We start from the raw sequence: 17,971 nt of genomic DNA on the forward strand, positions 1-17,971 counted from the left end.
GGTGGTTGCTGCGTATCTCAGGAAAGGAGGGATTCACGTCTACCCCTACCTGGACGATTTGTTGATCAGGGCGCGCTCTCCCGAGGAAGTACTGGATCATCTGTCCCGTCACCTGCCACTCCCTTCACAAATTGGGCTTCTCCCTCAACTTAAAGAAGTCCGACTTGACGTCAACTCAGCGGCTCCAGTACATCGGAGCGGTGCTCGACACATCCCTGGGGCAGTGTTTTCCTCCTCAGGTGAGGGCTCATCACATTCAGCAGATGATGCATAAGTTTCAACATGCCCAGAGTCTCCCAGCGTTCGAGTTCTTGAGGTTGCTCGGTGTCATGGCATCCTGCATTCTTCTGTTGCCAGAGGCCAGGTTGCGGATGAGATCTCTGCAATGGGCTCTCAAGCTCCAGTGGTCACAGTCCTCCCATAGGATGTCTGAACCCGTTCAGGTGGCGTCCTCGGTCGCCCAGGACCTTTCTGTGGTGGGCCGTCGAAGGCAATCTGATGAGGGGGGCTCCGTTTTGGCTACTCTGGCCAGAGGTGATGATTGTGACAGACGCGTCCCTCACGGGATGGGGAGCTCATCCCAACGAGCTGACAGTCGGCGGTCGTTTGTCTCCGTCAGAGTCCAGACTCCATATAAATCTGTTGGAGCTGAGGGCCGTCGGGCTTGCCCTGAAGGCTTTTCTGCTGACTGTGCGAGGAAATAATGTCCTGATTCTGACGGACAACAGTGGCCATGCACTACCTCAACAAAAAGGGGGGGGGGGCAGGGTCACTTCCTCTGTGCAAGGAGACGATGCAGCTCTGGTTCTGGGCCATCCAGCAGGAAATTTCGATCTCGGCAGTTCATCTGGCCGGAGACGAAAACGAGACGGCGGATGCTCTGAGCAGGCAGAGCGCGATCTCTCACGAGTGGGAGTTGGCTCAGGAGATTCTCCTGGAGATCTTTGCCTTTTGGGGGACCCCTCAAGTGGATCTCTTCGCCTCCAGTGTCAACCGGAAGTGCGAAAGGTTCTGCTCGTGGGAATTTCCTCCAAGAGGATGCTTAGAGACACGTTTGTAGTGGAGTGGTCCTTCCCACTGCTGTACGCCTTTCCTCCAGTACCCGTCATCCCGCAAGTGTTGCAGAGGTTGGGTTTCTGGATGATCCTTATTGCTCAGGCATGGGCCCGGAGGACGTGGTACCCGGACCTTCTCAACTTGTCAATCTGCTCTCCATGTCGTCTTCCCTACCAAGACGATCTTCTCTCATGGGATTGGGGTCAGGTTCTCCATCCAGAGGTCAGATCCTTCAACCTTCACGCTTGGCTTCTGAAAGGTTAAGTTATAAGGATTGGGACCTCCCTGAAGATGTGATGGAGGTGTTGCTTTTGGCCAGGCGGCCGGCAACTAAGTCCCTGCACCGTTGCCGTTGGAGAAAGCTCTGCGACTGGTGCAGGGTTAAGAATGTGGATCCTTTTTTATGTGACATTTCTGTGGTTCTGTCTTTTTTGCTTTCTTTAGCCCACAGGGGCTTGCAAGTGGGTACCATTAAAGGTTACCTGGCGGCGCTGTCCATATTTAAGCGCTCGTCTGAAGAATGTTCCTATTTTAAAGTTCCGTTCATTTCTCAGTTTCTAAAAGGACTCACTAATGTGTTCCCTCCAACACCTTTCCAGGTGCCAGGTTGGGATTTGAACCTTGTTCTCAAGTTTCTGATGGGTGCTCCATTTGAGCATTTACATTCTTGTCCTTTGAGACTGACCCTGAAAACGGTATTTTTAGTTGCGTTCACTTCCGCTTGCAGAGTGAGTTACAGGCACTTTCAGTTAAGCCACCCTTCACTGTGTTTCATAAGGACAGGGTTGTCCTTAGAGTTCGTCGTTCCTTTCTTCCGAAGGTGGTTTCGGAATTTCATTGAAGCCAGAAGGTTATTCTTCCGGCATTTTATCCTCCCCCGCATCCTGGTAAGGAAAAGGAGAGGCTCCATAGGCTGGATCCTAGGAGAGCTTTAAGTTTCTACATCTCATGCATGTCCCGGGTCAGAGTTTACGATCAGCTCTTTATTGGTTACGCTGGAAGGCGTTTGGGGCAAGCTGTGACTAAGCAGACTTTGTCTAGATGGATTATCTTGGAAGTTTCTGAATGTTACCACCTGGCGGGTAAGGACCCTCCGGTAGGCTTACGGGTCCATTCGACTAGGGGGGTAAGGCTGCCTCTACTGCTCTGCAGAGGGGTGTTCCTATTCGTAACATCTGTGAAGCAGCCACTTCGCCTTCGGTACATACTTTTGTACGTCACTTCTCCCTAAATTCTTCCCATGGGCAGGATCTGGCCTTTGGCAAGGCGATCCTTTACTCTGCAATTTGATTGGGCATTCTAAATTTGTATATTTTAAATTCTTTTCCCACCTCCTTACGTTGGTACTGCTTTGGGAGTCTGTCATAAATATGGAATACTTTGGAGGACGTTCTTTCGATGGGATGGTCCGACGACTTATTCCATATCGCTCCCTCCCTGCCTTCCCCGCTACAGATTTTCTTATGCGATTGCGGCTTAGTTTCCGCAAGGCTTTCTGTGACCATACTGGCAGAAGATTGGTGCCACACTTTCTGGGAAAAAAACTACAACTGAGGCTACGTGCGCTGTGCGTCCTACTTATAACATCCGGTGACGTCGGCTCTACAGAGGCCCTCGAGGACAGCGTATCGACGTCATTGACGTCATCGAAGCAGGACGCATACACCGAAAGATTTTCTGAAGCTGCACAGCTGTGCTGATTACTGTCAAAGATATGGAATACGCTGTCGGACCATCCTATCGAAAGAACGTTACCAGGTGAGAGGTTAACTTGTTCTGTCCCCAACACTAATAACAAATCAAGGATGATCTCTTCCTAAAGTATGTGTTCTTTGTGGTTTCAAGTAACTGAAAAGTTCCCAGTCTTTTGGGCAAAACATGGCAAAATAAATGCTCAAAACTGAAGGCCTCAAAGGTTAGGGTCGTAATTCTTTCCCCTAGATTTCTTATTATAGTCTCATTTTGAGGCCCCTCAGGCCCGTAGTTGCTTCTACAAATGTCAGTAGGCTGTTCACAAGAAAATCCTCTTTATGATAAGCCTATTTATCCTACCAATTTGGCACACTCTTTGCCAAGTGTAGGATTTCTTGCACTGCATTTACTTGCAATATAACTTCTTGCTTCATGAAAAATCTCATTTGGGTGCCGGGTCCCAGACATGCAACATTCAATCCGACTTGACATACTCTCCTGCCAAGCCTTTGTCCTCTTCTGGACTGTCCCTCTATGGTCTCTCTCTCCCTCTCTTTCTTTCTCTAGGAAATCAAAGTCTCATAAATTATACAATATACCGGCAAATAAAATAACACTGTATAAAATCATCATACATTCAGTACAATTTCATTATCATTTTCTGTTTTTTTTTATCCTCCATCAATCATGTCAATTTGACTTACATCTTGGTATTATTCAGGCCTTCCAAGCTGTGTCTTAGAAATCAATAGCTTGTACATGACATAACATTCCTTGCTCGATTGCAAGGAAAGCGTGTTAGGTATGGCATATGAGAGTGTTTCTTGTGTCTAAATTTTACATATTATGCGAAAGATCTATATAAGGCAATCTGATGTGAGGGCCCAATCAAGTTGAACAAGCATCTTCACAAGCGCTGGACGAACTTGTAGATCTACTGGATCCATCGCCACAGCTGCAAGCAAAGTCAGCATTTGATTGTTGTATTGTGAAAGCGACGCTGGTATGGAGTTAGCGTACATTTGTGCTAACTCCTCATATAGAGAATTAGGTGGAGGACAGCGCATTTTAGCATAATTGCTAAGCTTTCCCAATAAGAGCTTTGAGGCCAGTGAAGACAAACCCAACTCGTAACTAGGGCATTGGGTGTGCTCTTTGGTATGCCAAGGACGGTTTTCCAAATAAGCCCTTGTATTTTGTAACAGATTTTGCCGATGTCGAGTAGGCAAAGATCAAACCCATACAGAATGGTAGAATCCACTTTTAATAAGTAGAAATTGAGCAGTGGTATGAGCGAGAATTTACAATGTTTGTAATAGATAATCTTCATTTGTGCTATTAGTGGGGTAATTTTAATAGAGAGCTGTGCCACATCTTTAAGGAATTGGTTGCTTGGTTTACTCTCCTGCCAAGTAGCAATTCCACCATAAACTATACATCTCTTAGGGTGCGAGGCCCAAACTTAGAATATTTGGTTTGATTTTGTTTTTCTGACATGACTTTTAACGTTCGGATTGGCTTTTGTTTCTGACTTTCAAATGAGTGCACGTCACAATCTTGCACTCTGTTCCCAGGGTCCCAGACCTCCTTTCTACGGCCTCTGCCTTCACCCCTTTGCTCCCCCATCCTCCTGCACCACTGGGGTAACCCACATACCTGTTTTCTTTCCACTGGAAGGTATCCGCGTTTCCTGAGTGGCTGCAGCTTCTCTGAAGGCTTGGGTCACATTCAGGGCTTTGTCGTGGTCGGCAGTCGATTTCCTGATTTCTGTTGCTTCCTGGCGGTCCTCTCTGCTGCATGGGTGCTCAAGATGCCCGGAGGTTCCAAACGGCAGTAATGTGAACAGTCCTGGCTTCTGGGAACTTGCTTGCATTTTCTTTTTCCTCTGCTCTCAGATTCCCTTCAGCTAGCTCTCGTCCTCGGCATGGTTTGTCGCTTTCCTCCTTGGAGGATAATCTTGCTTCCATCTCAGCTAACTGATATTTAAACTCCCACATTGGGAAAGGGAGTTGCTTTGGGCCCATCACGCTCTTTGGCAAACTAGAGAGCTCATTCTGATTTTCGATAGTGATACTTGGACTCCTGATCATCTTCAGTATGTCATAGTCGGCTGTAATGTACTTTGCATTTTTTAAGGTTTGAACTTTATCAAGTATGATATGTTGTGCATGTAGCTTTTGTGACGAATCTGAAGATGTTTCCTCTTCTCCCCTAGGGGGAGACCTTTATCATGGGGCCATGGCTGAGCATCCACAGTACAATAGTTCCCCTGGCGGTGGTGCACCGAGTGAAGATCACGATGGAGGAACTCCCTTGGATTAGGGAAAAGCTATGTTCAGAGACCATGGTATTGCCCAGCGTTAGTACTTCTAAACCTCTCTCCAATGGCCAGTCCTCCCATCCCTTATGAAAAAGGAGGGGAGGACTGGACATATTGGACACATGCTGTGTAACCCGCTCTTTGTTAGCATTTTCATGTTCTTATTTTTTCCTTTTTCGGTGCACTGCGAATCTTACCATCTTGGAAGCCCCTTCCCCTCCGTTTCGTGGTCTGATTTCTCTCCTGCCCCGCTCGGCTAGTGTATCCATTTTAGGATATTCTCCTGGGGCAGCCCCTGTGGCCAAGGGCCACAAGGCAAAGGGCATCTCCAGGCCAAGCAGCTGCATTCAGTTTGCCTGTGATCCCCTGTGAAGCCTGCTAAAGTCAGCCAGCAGCGACTGAGGGAAATATGGTCTGGGCGGGGAGTACACTACTCTTATTACCAAACTACCTTTATACATACCTGCATCTAACCTACTGTGTAACTGGTTGTCATTGCACTGCTTAAGTTGTAGCCAAATGTTCTTCCACTACACTGCAACTTTTCAATTCTAGGCGCACACTTCCCCCACTGCCGTGTTCTTTAATCTAGGTGCATTTTCTCCACTCCTTTCACTAGAGTGTATAAGACAGTCAGGTGTCTTGGCAATTATTTTATACTGCACTTAATGGATGTGGGGGTAGGAAATGGATTGCCCTTAGCTGTGACCTGGTCCAACTGCAGACTTTCACACATACCTACCAATATGCTGACTGTCTCCTCTGCAACAAAAAACAATAGAATGCGGCTATACCCCATCATTAATTTCAGCATAGCTGCACACATCCTACACCACCATGCAGACGAACAATCTTTAGAACGCATCTACCCCCTCTGCCTCCCCCCCAAAAAATGCCTAGCTGCACACATAATCTCATATAGAGCTACCCAAGACAATTCGGCCTACCTGCACACATACTACTGGTTTCACACACCGTTCACACTACTCCTAGCAGAAGAATGCAGCTACCCACCACAGATTTCGTTCTACCTACAACACCTTACTTTCTCCACTGACCTGGAATGCGTTGCTCGAGGGTATTCAACGCACAGCGCGTTGAGATTATATACTAATGTTGAAAGGCGCTATACAAGTGCCTTGGTTGAATTTAGAAGTATGCATAATATCCTCTCAGTACAAAGTTGAATTTAGTAGTGTGCCTAATAACGTGCCTTGCCTGATTTTAGAAGTGTCCCAAATAATCCGCCCTGGTTGAATTTAGAAGTAGGCCTGATATCGTCTCTGTGCAGAGCTGAATTGGGTTGCCTAATATCCTTTCTGTGCAAAGTTGAATTTAGGAGTGTACCTATCACTGCGCCTTGGTTGAATTTAGAAGTGCTCCTAATATCCTCTCTGTGCAACGCTGAATTTTAGAAGGGTGCCTAATGGTGTGCCCTGGTTGAATTTAGAAGTGTGCCTGATAGCGTGCCCTTGGTTTACCTAGAAGTGTGCCCATTAGCACACCTTAGTTGAATATCCTCACTGGTCAAATCAAAATTTAGTTGCCTAATATCATCCCCATTGCAAAGCTATTTTGGCTGTCTATTATCCTCTTACTGCAAAGCTGAATATAGAAGTGTGCCTATTATCCTCTTTGTGCAGGGTTGAAGTTAGAAGTGTTCCTAATAGCGTGCTTTAGTTGAATTCAGAAGTGTGCCTTTAGCGTGCCTTAGCTGATTTTAGAAGTATGCCTAATATCCTCTTGGTACAAAGTTGATTCTAGAAGTGTATATAACACCACTCTGGCATAGCGGGATCTGACAATATTCCCAATAACGTTCACTGTGCCAAACTGTAGAAAGTCTGCCCAACATCGGGTGAACGGCTGAAGTGGATGCCCTATATCGGGTGAAGTATGTCGATGGAACGGGTGAAGTATGTCGATGGAACGGGTGAAGTTCACAAATGTGGACGGATGATGCTTGGAGTAAGGATAACATGGGTAGAACGAATGAAATGAGCAGTGTGCAGATGACGTATGTGTATTGATGATGCATGGAGAAAGGATAACGTGGGTAGAACGAATCAAAGGAGTAGTGCATAAAATGGAGTGCATAAAATGGTTGTAGGACATGGAACGGATGGGAGGGCATGGAACGGATTGGAGGGCATGGAACGGAACAGTCCGAGCGCTTGAAACGGTCGTATGCACGGAGCAGTCAGAGTACATGGAACGGATGAAGTTCATAGAACTATTCGAGTGTGCGCGATCTCAAGCACCTACAGTAAACCACCATATTCACATCTCCACGCTTACTCTCCTCTTTACACCACCACTCAAATAGAACACAGCGATACTATGACACCATTCGGTATAGCTGTTCTCATACCAACATCTGCCTCAAACCCCCTATCACTCTAACTAAACACTGCTGGTTACACCCCCCCAGCCAGGCGTTCTCCTCAGGCCCAACGCAGCCACAATCGGTTTGGATAAATCCTGCCAGAACAACAGATACTACTGACCTCTCAACCATCACACCTACTGCTTAGAAGCAGCTATTTCATGAATACCACACCAGCTGCATACATATTCCGGTGCTCACACACACACACCTTTGACTCTCTCTACTGACTTGAGCTTCGGTTACGAAGGCCGTTCAACCTACCAGCGCCTTCAGACCATGCCAATGGTACATAAGGCGCTATATAAATGCAAAGTAACATAACAAATAACTGTACATAAACTACATGAGACAAGACTAACACCATGAATAGTAAACAAACATCTAAAACAGATACTGTGCAAATGAGCAAAACAAAGACTGGTATTAAATACAGTCTGGCACTACTGTATCATAACGTATCTGCCTCTATTTTACAATACCCCACAACCAAAAGGTCTAGTGCTATTAAAATTGTTTGAAAAACACAAGGTAACTCCAAAACAGTACAGGGCCTACTTGAGTTTCGGCCATAGGGTTAAGTTATTGTAAACGATCCAGCCTTGTTCAGGGCGATAATGCTTCATCGAACATGAATATATGGACTTATCTTCGTCATGATTTCAAAAGGTTCTTCAAAGCACCAAAACATATTCACTGTTGGTACACATCGTCCTCATTGGTCCCACATGACAGACTACCCCGCTAATGTTGGTGTCAGTCCCACCACAGAGGAAAGCCTCTGATTGTTGTATCATGAGTCCTCATGGTCCTGGTGTCAAGAAATTAATCATGCTAGTCCAGGGGGTGCCACCATCTCCTCTTCCTGCAGCTGCATTCTAAGATGTCCTCCTTTGAAAACATTGTAATTTCCTTGATGACAGCTTATGTAAGACATTGTACTCGCTTGGGGGAGCATCTCGTTCCATTCGCAGCTTATCGAGCATTTGCTGTTATTGTATACACTTGTTTGTAACATCTATGTATTTTATGTGATTTCCTTTAAGGCAATTCTAAATGCACCTGGAAATTATTTGAATACATTTATAAAGCCTTGGTTAATTCTAAAAACGTTTAAACTGCTGTATTTTTTTTTCTTTGTGTGCCTCTGGGTTGTCACTGTTCAGAGAAAATTGAGCTGCGCTACGATCTTTCAGAGCTAGTGGTTTAGAGAAGGCTTTATGCAGAAAGTCCTGCGCAAGGACCTTTTGCAATGCTACACCTTGGTCTCTTATGTGTTCTCTGGGTTCTTACTGTCTGCAAAGGCACACTGCATTTGACCTTTTGGGCTCACTATTGATTTTTGACTTTAATGGAAGAGGCTGATGTGTTTCACTCATCTGGTGTGGTGCAGTTGATGTGGGTTGCTCTTTTTAGAGGAAAGCCCTCTACCGTTTGTGCTCGCTTGTATGATACTGTATGTTGTGTTGCCCATCTAGTATCTTAATCTTTATAGTTGTCTTTTCTGTAGTGGTACGATGTCAGTTGACGTCTCTCAAATTCTAGGTGCACTAGGTCCTGTTTGTTTTGTGCACGCCTGAGTGCACGCGCTCACTCTCTATGCTACTTGTTTTCATTGGGATTGCAGAGTTTATGGTTTATAGTTTGAGTTGTTACCTGCGAGATGTGTTCTCTTGGTTGCTGGAAATGAATGCTAAGCAGTGTGTGCTTTCTGCTCTGGTGCATTAAGTATGTTTTTTAGTAATCTGGAATTGTTTCTGCTCGCTTTCATAGTGGGATGTCTCTTCTGATCGGCGCTAGGAGGCTCTTTATTGTGGATATATAAAGGCAGGTATATCTTGGCCTCTGCCTGGAGCAACACGACTTTTTCTGAGTGAAAATATTGTCTTGAACGTGTGGCGGAATGATTTCATTTTGTAGGCATAGAGGATGGGGTTAATGGCGGAGTTTGCATGCGTCATTATGATCGCTGTCTGCATGAGAGGTAGAGGAATGGGAAGATTGGGCTGCAGCAGATCTAAGCAGTTGATAATGTGCAGTGGTACCCAGCAGAGGACAAATAGGAAAAGCACCAAGAAGAGGGAAGTCGCTGTTTTCATCTCCTGCTTCATGCTGTTGGCCTGCCTCTCCTGTAGGTTTCCATGCGGCCCATCTGTTATGCGACGGAGCTGCTTCTTCACTGCACTGAAGATTTGAGCATAGATGACCAGCATGACAATCAGAGGCACCAGAAAGCACCCAAAGAAGTTAAAGTAAACCATGTAGGTCATATCCACTAAGGAGGTGAATAAACAGTCTGATGTTTTGGGTGCTGGATTGTGCCACCCCATCATGGGCAACAGCCCAAGGAGGAATGAAAGGAGCCAAGTCACAATGATCACCACCAGGGCAGTTTGATTTGTCATGATGCTTCTGTACCGCAGTGGGAAAAATACTGCCACATAGCGCTCTACAGCAACTGCAAGCAAGCTGAAGGTGGAGCTGAGGGTCAACATGATGAGCACAGACAGCATAAGCAAGCACAGGTACAGATTGTGGTGTGGGATTCCGATGTTGGTCAAGATGGCACATGGGATGGCGAGAGCTCCTACACCTACATCTGCAATAGCCAGGGAGGCCAAGAAGAAGTTGGTCACTGTCCACAGCTTGTTGTTGTGGAGTACAGCAACACACACCAGTGTGTTTCCCAAAGTGGCCAGGAATGCAATGACAATCTCTGCTGCTGTGTAGGGCACGTTGAGGGAAATATTTAAAGCGCGTCCTTCATGATGTATTGTACTGCTGTTTGGTAGAACCGCTGTTGAAATGTTCATATCCACAAGCATAGGTTTTTGTCTTTAATCAAGCGGATGCCACGCAAGACCGGAATGACCTGAAAAATAGAAAAAGGGGGGCATAAACCACTAGCACGCGGAAATTTAGTACATTTGTAGCACTGTTTGAGATATACATATTCCCACCCAACCAGTATAAAATCTTGTCAGACTCCACCTTCCCTGGTCATATTCAAACTCTTGTCATTGAGCCATGAGGCCAGCTGCCTGATGCCTCCTCAAAGGACAAACCAAAAATGTCTCTGTTGCAAGGGATCAGCTCAGGATTCCTCTTTTACATGAAGGTTCGGGGACGTATGCATTTGAAAGGGAATCAAATTTCCCTTCAGAAATCTATCCATGAACTGCACTTGGATAGACACAAATGCTTCTTATTTGGTCAGACTGAACATTTACCCTTCTGCGCCCCTAGAGGTGCAATATTAGGGTCCTGCTTTTTGCTTGCCTCATATTGTCATTTAGTGTCAAAGTACAGCAATTCAGTGCTATGTAAGTGACTTTGTTAATTTATCCATTCTATTCTACATCAGCAATGTGATTAAATTGCTCTGACCAAACATTAAAATATGTTTTTGGAGGCAGTCGGGACACATTAAACCAATTTGTTCTGGAAGGATTGCACTACTTGTACAAGAACCTTTAACATAACCAATGTCGAGGTGAACAGAACCGGTTGCACTCTTGCACCGTTTGCATAGTCCGGTCATAGTCTTCTGGTTGACAGTCCCTTAAACAGGAGAGGAAGCATCTAGAATCAGCTTGAGTCCGCTTCTATATCTTACACTTCTGTTTTCTATATAGAGAAAAGCTCTTCAGAAAGATGTTGGTTATTCATCTGCACTCGGTCTACCCTCTAGCTGCAAAGCACTTGTGTAAATCCACATCCTAGAAGGACCATGTGCCAAACAAGGGTCTGACACCAACATCAATGAGCTACCGGACTGCTTTGTCCGTGGTCCACAGGTTCAAATAGAGTGCTGGGCCTTTTGGTCTTTATCTGTGAGCAGACTGAAGTGTGACACGGGTACATACCTATGGATTAACCAACTCATATGCTCTACATTGCCGAGGCCGGAAAGATGAGTAATCCTTCAGCTTCCCAAGGGTGCAAGTAAAAGAACGAAGACGGGCTAGCGATAGATGGGCAGCTAATTCTAGCTGTATGAAATAAACTCTCCATGTTGAGGCAAAGTCTATAAATGCAGTGATATCTGGCGTTGTACTGAGTAGATGCGTCGGTTAGCACAGTTTTTCTAAAGTCCACCCACAGGGACTTTATAAAAACGAAACCTTGGGCAATACAGAAACTCCCATCTTAGAACAGGCCTGTACCACTCAGTAAATGGGTAGCTATGGCAGAGCTGCCAGGCTTATGTTTGGAGGGAGAGAGGGATGTAGAGGTACAAAGAACTTGTAGCATACATATGGTCCAAAGTAATACTTATACATGGATGTATTGTAAAAATAATGGTTTATTTTATATATACATAGGTAAAGAGAATTCTTTAGAAAGGTAATTATTATAAGTCCTAAACAATTATAAAAACCAACCCCAGTACTTATGGTAAGTAAACCAAAGTATAAACCATATTTAGAAAAGTCTCCCAACAAAGTATTCCTCAGTGCTTTTCGTGGCTCTATGGATTTAGCGTCCTTTCAAGGTACCAGATGTGGAACAATTGTCTGATCGCTTTGCCTCTATCTCGGTCCAGCATTCTGGTGACAGGACTTTATAGAGTGGAATCTTGCTTCTGGAGGTCCAGCAGGAGTCGATGAAGCTTCAGCGAGATTCATTCACAGGAAGACGTTGCACTCAGCCTCAAGATCCCAAAGTATTGGCGGTTTGCAGCTCAGGAAGGTCACAGCTCATTGTGGGAGGGCTCTAATTGCATGTCTTAAGACAGATTGGTCCCACCAGCCTAAGGGTCGGAGTTATCTTCAGGACGACTGTCGCATGGAAGAAGGGGTCAGAACAGGCAGCAGTTACACAGTAGGCATCTCTGGTTGCTGGAATCCGCTTGAGCAGTCTTCTCTTCTTACTCATGTGATTCAGCTCCAGTGGTCGACTTGCCTTCAGCTTCCAGATCGAATTCATTTATTTAGCGAATCCCCCCCCCCCCCAGCCAATCGACACACATGCTACATTCACATTTTGGGGGATGGCTGTCGTTTCAGGACAGTCACCCTCCCAGTTAGGACTGGTTCTAGGCAGGCATGCCAGAAGACAAAGGGCTGTGAAGTTTCTGACTCCTCCTTCGTTTCCTGTCTTCAGGCATTTTGGAGCCACAGCGGGCTACACAAAGGATTCCTGCTGAAGACGTCAAATCAGGACCTCCCCCTCCCAGGACGGCAGAAGGACAACGAAAGGACACGCACACTAAAAATGGCGAAAAAAGAAAGAAGCCACCATTCTACTTGAATGGTGGCCCTTCTGTGCATTACCGCGGCTGATTTGACATTCAAGTTAAACTCACTCAAGTCCGTAGAACATGTCCACTGCCACCAACCATAATTGTTTTTGTAACAGAAATGTTGCAAGAGCAGTGAGAAAGGGGATATTATGCATCTCCTCAGCACTCCACATAAGGTGGGGTGTGCTGATCTCACAATGGGGATTGTAGAAAAGAGAAAGTATCTGCACAGTAGTTCACACAAGGCAACCAAGAGAAAATAAAAAGGGAGCCCAACTGGCACCCCAGCAACACAACACAGAAAGCGCTCTGTGCTGCAATAGGAAAATGCAGATGCTCAAAAAGCTATAGGAAAGTAGAATTCCAAAAATAAAGTATGACGTCATACAAAGGACACCCATAAAAAAAGAGTAAAAGAAAGGATGAGTGGGGAAAAAGATTCCCACTCACTCAGGAACATAGAAAAATAATCCATAAATCCAGCTAAAAGTGCTGGGCGAGGGTTTGGGGGGGTCTCACAGGTGAGGGAGCTTTAGGATAATGAACCCAATGACCTCATGCAGAGCAAAGGTACAAGCTCAAGTACTGAATATTCATTTGATTGGAAAATGCAAAGCAGTGAGCAATTGAAGCAGTAGAAAAGATCTGAATAAATCACAGGGACTTTGGGGGTTCTGCAAAAGAACCCCTTTTCTTAAATAACCCCAAATGGCATAGAAGGGATAGGGCAATAGCTAGCCATTTTAAACTCGCAGTATATAGTGTGGTACTTAAGCCTGCCACAGGAAAGGTAAAGCACCAGTCTCTCACAGGAAAAGGGTCAAGTATGCATTATGACCACAACTATTACCCCTGTTTTTGGCATCCTGGTCAGGGGAAGATTTTGTCTATGCACAAGAGTGGACAAACATTGGCAGATGGATGGCTGCTCTATGCAGGTCCAAGCAGTAACCATATCCAAATCAACATAACTTCAAATCCTCTGTTACCCACAAGTGAGTGTCAAGGCATACAATATTTGCCTCCTCAAGAACAAGGTCCAAGTGATATTACAAAATTAGGGTTGGTTTTTATACTTTATAAAGGTATAACCTTACACTGGTTTTGCCTGCACAACAGCGCAAAGGCAGAACTTGCCTAATTATTGGAAGTACCATACGTAAGGAAGTATAACCCTCATTTTGACACCAGAAGTTCCCTTCTGGCACTCTGGTGCGAGGCCTTGATGATTTTTGATTTTTCCTGACCTGAGCCCACATCAGGGATGCTAATCCTGAATGTGCCTCTCGGGCTATTGTGTGCAAAATGCAACCTTTCTCTTTGCCTGCCTCTTCACACAGATTGTTGTGCGACTGTCACAGGTTGATGGCAGGCTTTTTTCTTAGCTTTGTCCCTAGAGGGACGCCCAGTGTAGATCCAGGACGGGGTCCAACAGCAAAACGTGTATTATGTGAGAGAGAGGGAATGGGAGCCAGAATTGGTCATACCAAATAAATAATACAGAGGGCAAGGAAGCCACTACATGAGAGTAACCTAAGGCTAGGATAAAGAAATCATAACAGAACTGCTTCCTTCTAAAAATTTATTTGGATTAGATACGTGTCAATTTAATTTAACCAACAATAAATGTAAATGAATTCATCTATACCCACCAAAACAAATCCAGCTGGTTTAAAATGTCAGTACAATTACAGGAATTTAATGGAAGATAAGAATATGTATGTTAAAGTTCCTTCTATCACTATTATGTTAGTCAATAAAGTGCATGTGCTACACTGCATTTGTGTTCAATGAGAACATCAAAGACGACAGAACAAGTATACCCAACACAAGACTGTGACCTAACAATTTGGAAAGCGTTTTTGATTACACAAATTTTAAGTCAACAACATTAACTAACAGTTGAAAGGCTGTACTATCAATTTATTATTGCAAGTTTATACTCCTTTAGTTTCAGGACTCTGTACAGGATTTAATTATTGCCTTGCTCAGGACTGATTTTTAAATTGCAAAGCATTATTGAAGTTGCATTCACTGGACAGTGTAGAAACACGATCCAACGACGCATGGATTTTTTTTTGTAAATAAATGGGAAATCAAAGTGTAGGTAGAGAAATGTTATGCCTTCATCTTGGCTACTTGTTGAATGTTTTGAGCTTCCAGGTACCCTTAGTTAAAGCCCTAATAAGACTTCTGAAAGAGAAAGTGTCCGCTTGGAAAAATAAATACATACTTACTTGTGGTGCTGCATGCAGCATGGCATAATTGGATGGGTTGCAATTGGTTCCATGTTGTATGGAAGCAAAATATACCATAAATGGTCATGCCTACTGCCTGCCTTGGGAAGTGATGAGGGTAGTTGCCACAACCGGTTATGACCCATTTGAGACCTAAAGTTATCAATACTGATCACAAATGGTCACTGGTTGCTATGCTTACTGGTCCCTCAATCGTTCTGCGTCTGTAGTAGAGCTTTTAGGCTAAAAGCCACACTGGTCGCTAGTGATCACTTCCCTCTGTACTTTATAAAATGTGTTTACAAATATCTTTGCAAGCAGTTTTACAAGATGGATCAATACACTTTTCTTCTCCCCTCAATCGTTGTCTCTTGTGGTCGCCTGTCACAGTTCTTCCAGCATGTCCTTACGCCCCTATTTTAATAAATTGGTCCAATAGTCTCCAATGCACTAGTAGGCGACCAATTACCTTAAAGAACTCTGTAGGGCAACTATTGCCTCCCGATGTTTACCCTGGCCAGTGCTGTTTTTGCTGGATTTTCTATATCCCCCTCAAATATATACAATTTGAGGGGATTGGGTCCTCCGACGTATTACATATCTTTGACAGTAATCACCACAGCTGTGCTGCTTCAGAAAATGTCCTGCGTCGATGCGCCGTCCCCAAGGACCACCTCCGACGGCCGACGTCACCTGATGTGATAAGTAGGATGCACGATGCCCGTAGCCTCTGTTCTGTTTTTTCCACAAACGTGTTCGCTTCGTGAATCTCGGTACGCCTCGACTCTTTGGAGTTTCTGTTGTATTCTTCTCGGTTCTTTGAACCTGTTCGGTTTTTGTGAAAAGCCTGTTCGTGACGATGTCTACCTCGTCTTGAACCCCGCGTCCGGGCTTCAAGAAATGCGTGGACTGTGGGTCCAAGATGTCGGTAACGGACTCGCACAACGCCTGCCTCTGGTGCCTCGGGGAGGCCCACGACATGGACGACTGTGTCGACTGTCAGTCGCTCACGGCCAAGGCCTTGCGGGAGTGCAAGAAGAAGTTGTCGGGTGTCTAAGCCCCGGAAGTCGAGGTCTGCGGGGCTTTCGACGGATGATTCGAGAGACGACTCTCCGCATCATAGTCGGAGGTCCAGTGGGTCTCCTTCTAGGAGTCGGTCTCGCCACTCCTCTGCCTCTTCGAGGCATTCCCGGAAGCGCCGGCATCGGTCGCCTTCCCCGTCCTTTTCCGAGGTCTCCGCCCGTTGGCTAGTCGCATATCCCACCATGCAAGTGACACTGGAGGAATGGGCTTCCTTCGGGAAGATGTTAGCGATTCTCAAATCGCAGGGCACCGGTCCGTCCGCGCCTCCGAGTGGGTTCGGTCGTGATCGGTCGAGAGACACCGCTCGCACGCCTTCGGGCTCGGGTGGTCGGCACGGTTCGTGGGAGAGGTCCCGCTTGGACAATGGTAACCGTTCTCGCCATGCCAATTCCAGGTCCCGGTCCTCGACGCGCTCGAGACCGCGTGATCCTGTGCAGTCTTCGAGGAAGACATTGACGCCTGTGGCACTGAGGTCGTCTACCTCTCTCGAGGCTCTGCCTCCGAGGGGGTCGTCGACGCTGTCGTTGCCTAGGTCGTCGAAGGACACGCTCGGAGCTCTGGCTTCGAGGCCTGTGTCGACACCGCCGAAGCTGGCGGCGCTGCGGCTGACGTCCACGCCGATTCGCTCGACGCCGATTCTCTCGAAGCCGGCGCCGACTCGTTCGGCACCCTCAACGCTTTTTGAGGCGCTGGTGTCGGAGGGGCCCCGGGGCACAGGGGTAGCCCCTAGAAAGGCTCTGGCTAAGGTCAGGCATAGCTTTGGTCCCCAGGTGTCTTCCTCTCACCGCCTAGAGTACATTTCAGAGGGTGATGAGGGCTCTGATGAGGGCTCTGATGAGGGCTCTGATGAGGGCTCTGATGAGGGCTCTGATGAGGGCTCTGATGAGGGCTCTGATGAGGGCTCTGATGAGGGCTCTGTTCCGGTTATGGTGCCAGATGAGCTTCTCTCGGGCCATAGCCAATTTGATGACCTGAGGCAGTCACTGCATGATGCCAGTAGACTGGACACCTCTCCGGAGGTGTTTTGTAGGCCTGAGCCTGGCACTCATGCTGATTCCTCGTACCGGTGCCTTATGTCTCGGGTCACCCAGTACTTGGGATGGTCGGCTCCCCCAGGGGAGTTTGTTCAGGATGATCACATGGACATCCTCGATCTTGGTCCCCCCACTGACCCGGTACTGCCGTTTCATATGGCTCTGCAGAGAAGGGTGGCGGCGGCTTGGACTGCTCTGGAGTGTCTCCCGGCAGTGGGCAAGTCTTTGTCGCGAAAATACCATCCAGCCAGTAGCGACCCCTGCTACTTGCACCCCACTCCGGAGAGTTTGGTGGTGCTGGCTGCTACGGCCCCGGCAAAGCAGGCGTCGTATCCTACCATCCCTCCGGATAGGGATGACAAACGTTTTGATGGTGGGCGAAGAAAGTGTTTTCTTCAGGGGGTATGGCGCTTCAGGCGGCCAACTCCTTATGTGCCTTGTCTTGTTTCAAACACACTCTGTGGAACTGTGTTGCGTTAGCGGCTGAACATATTCCCGAAGGCAACGAACGGGATGGTTTCCTTGCTATGGTCCAGGATGGTAAGAATGCCATGTGTGAGTCCGTTCAGTCGGGTTTGGATTTAGCTGAATGTGTCAGTGGGTCCATGGCGGCGAGCACCGTGATACACAGGTTTGCGTGGTTGCGGAAGTCGGGGTTTGCTCCCGATGTGCAGTCCCAGCTCCTCAACATGCCCTTTGACGGTGAACACCTTTTTGGCAGCAAGGCTGACGAGAGCCTTGAGAGGTTGCAGACCTCCAAAGCTGCAGCAAAGTCGTTGGGCGCTGCAGTTCGACAACCTCCGCCTTTTCGTCCTTGGGGACAACAATGGAGGGGAGGTTCCTTTCGCTATTACTCGTCCTTCAGTAAAGCGAGAGGAGCTGTCAAAGAGGCCACCGTAAGAGTGCCAGAGGTGGAAA

The 17,971-nt window shown here is 46.6% G+C and overlaps 1 protein-coding gene and 1 pseudogene across 1 annotated transcript in view; one reads left to right on the forward strand and one right to left on the reverse strand.

The window, feature by feature from the left end:
* PARP1 (poly(ADP-ribose) polymerase 1) overlaps positions 1-17,971 on the forward strand; it is a 921,075-nt gene that overhangs the window by 223,856 nt on the left and 679,248 nt on the right. The gene's annotated exons all lie outside the window — the stretch shown is intronic.
* On the reverse strand, positions 9,263-10,267 carry LOC138468455 (adenosine receptor A2b pseudogene; annotated as a pseudogene).

Source organism: Ambystoma mexicanum, chromosome 4q (genome assembly GCF_040938575.1).
Source record: "Ambystoma mexicanum isolate Mex_15411 chromosome 4q, UKY_AmexF1_1, whole genome shotgun sequence".
Lineage (NCBI taxonomy): Eukaryota > Metazoa > Chordata > Amphibia > Caudata > Ambystomatidae > Ambystoma > Ambystoma mexicanum.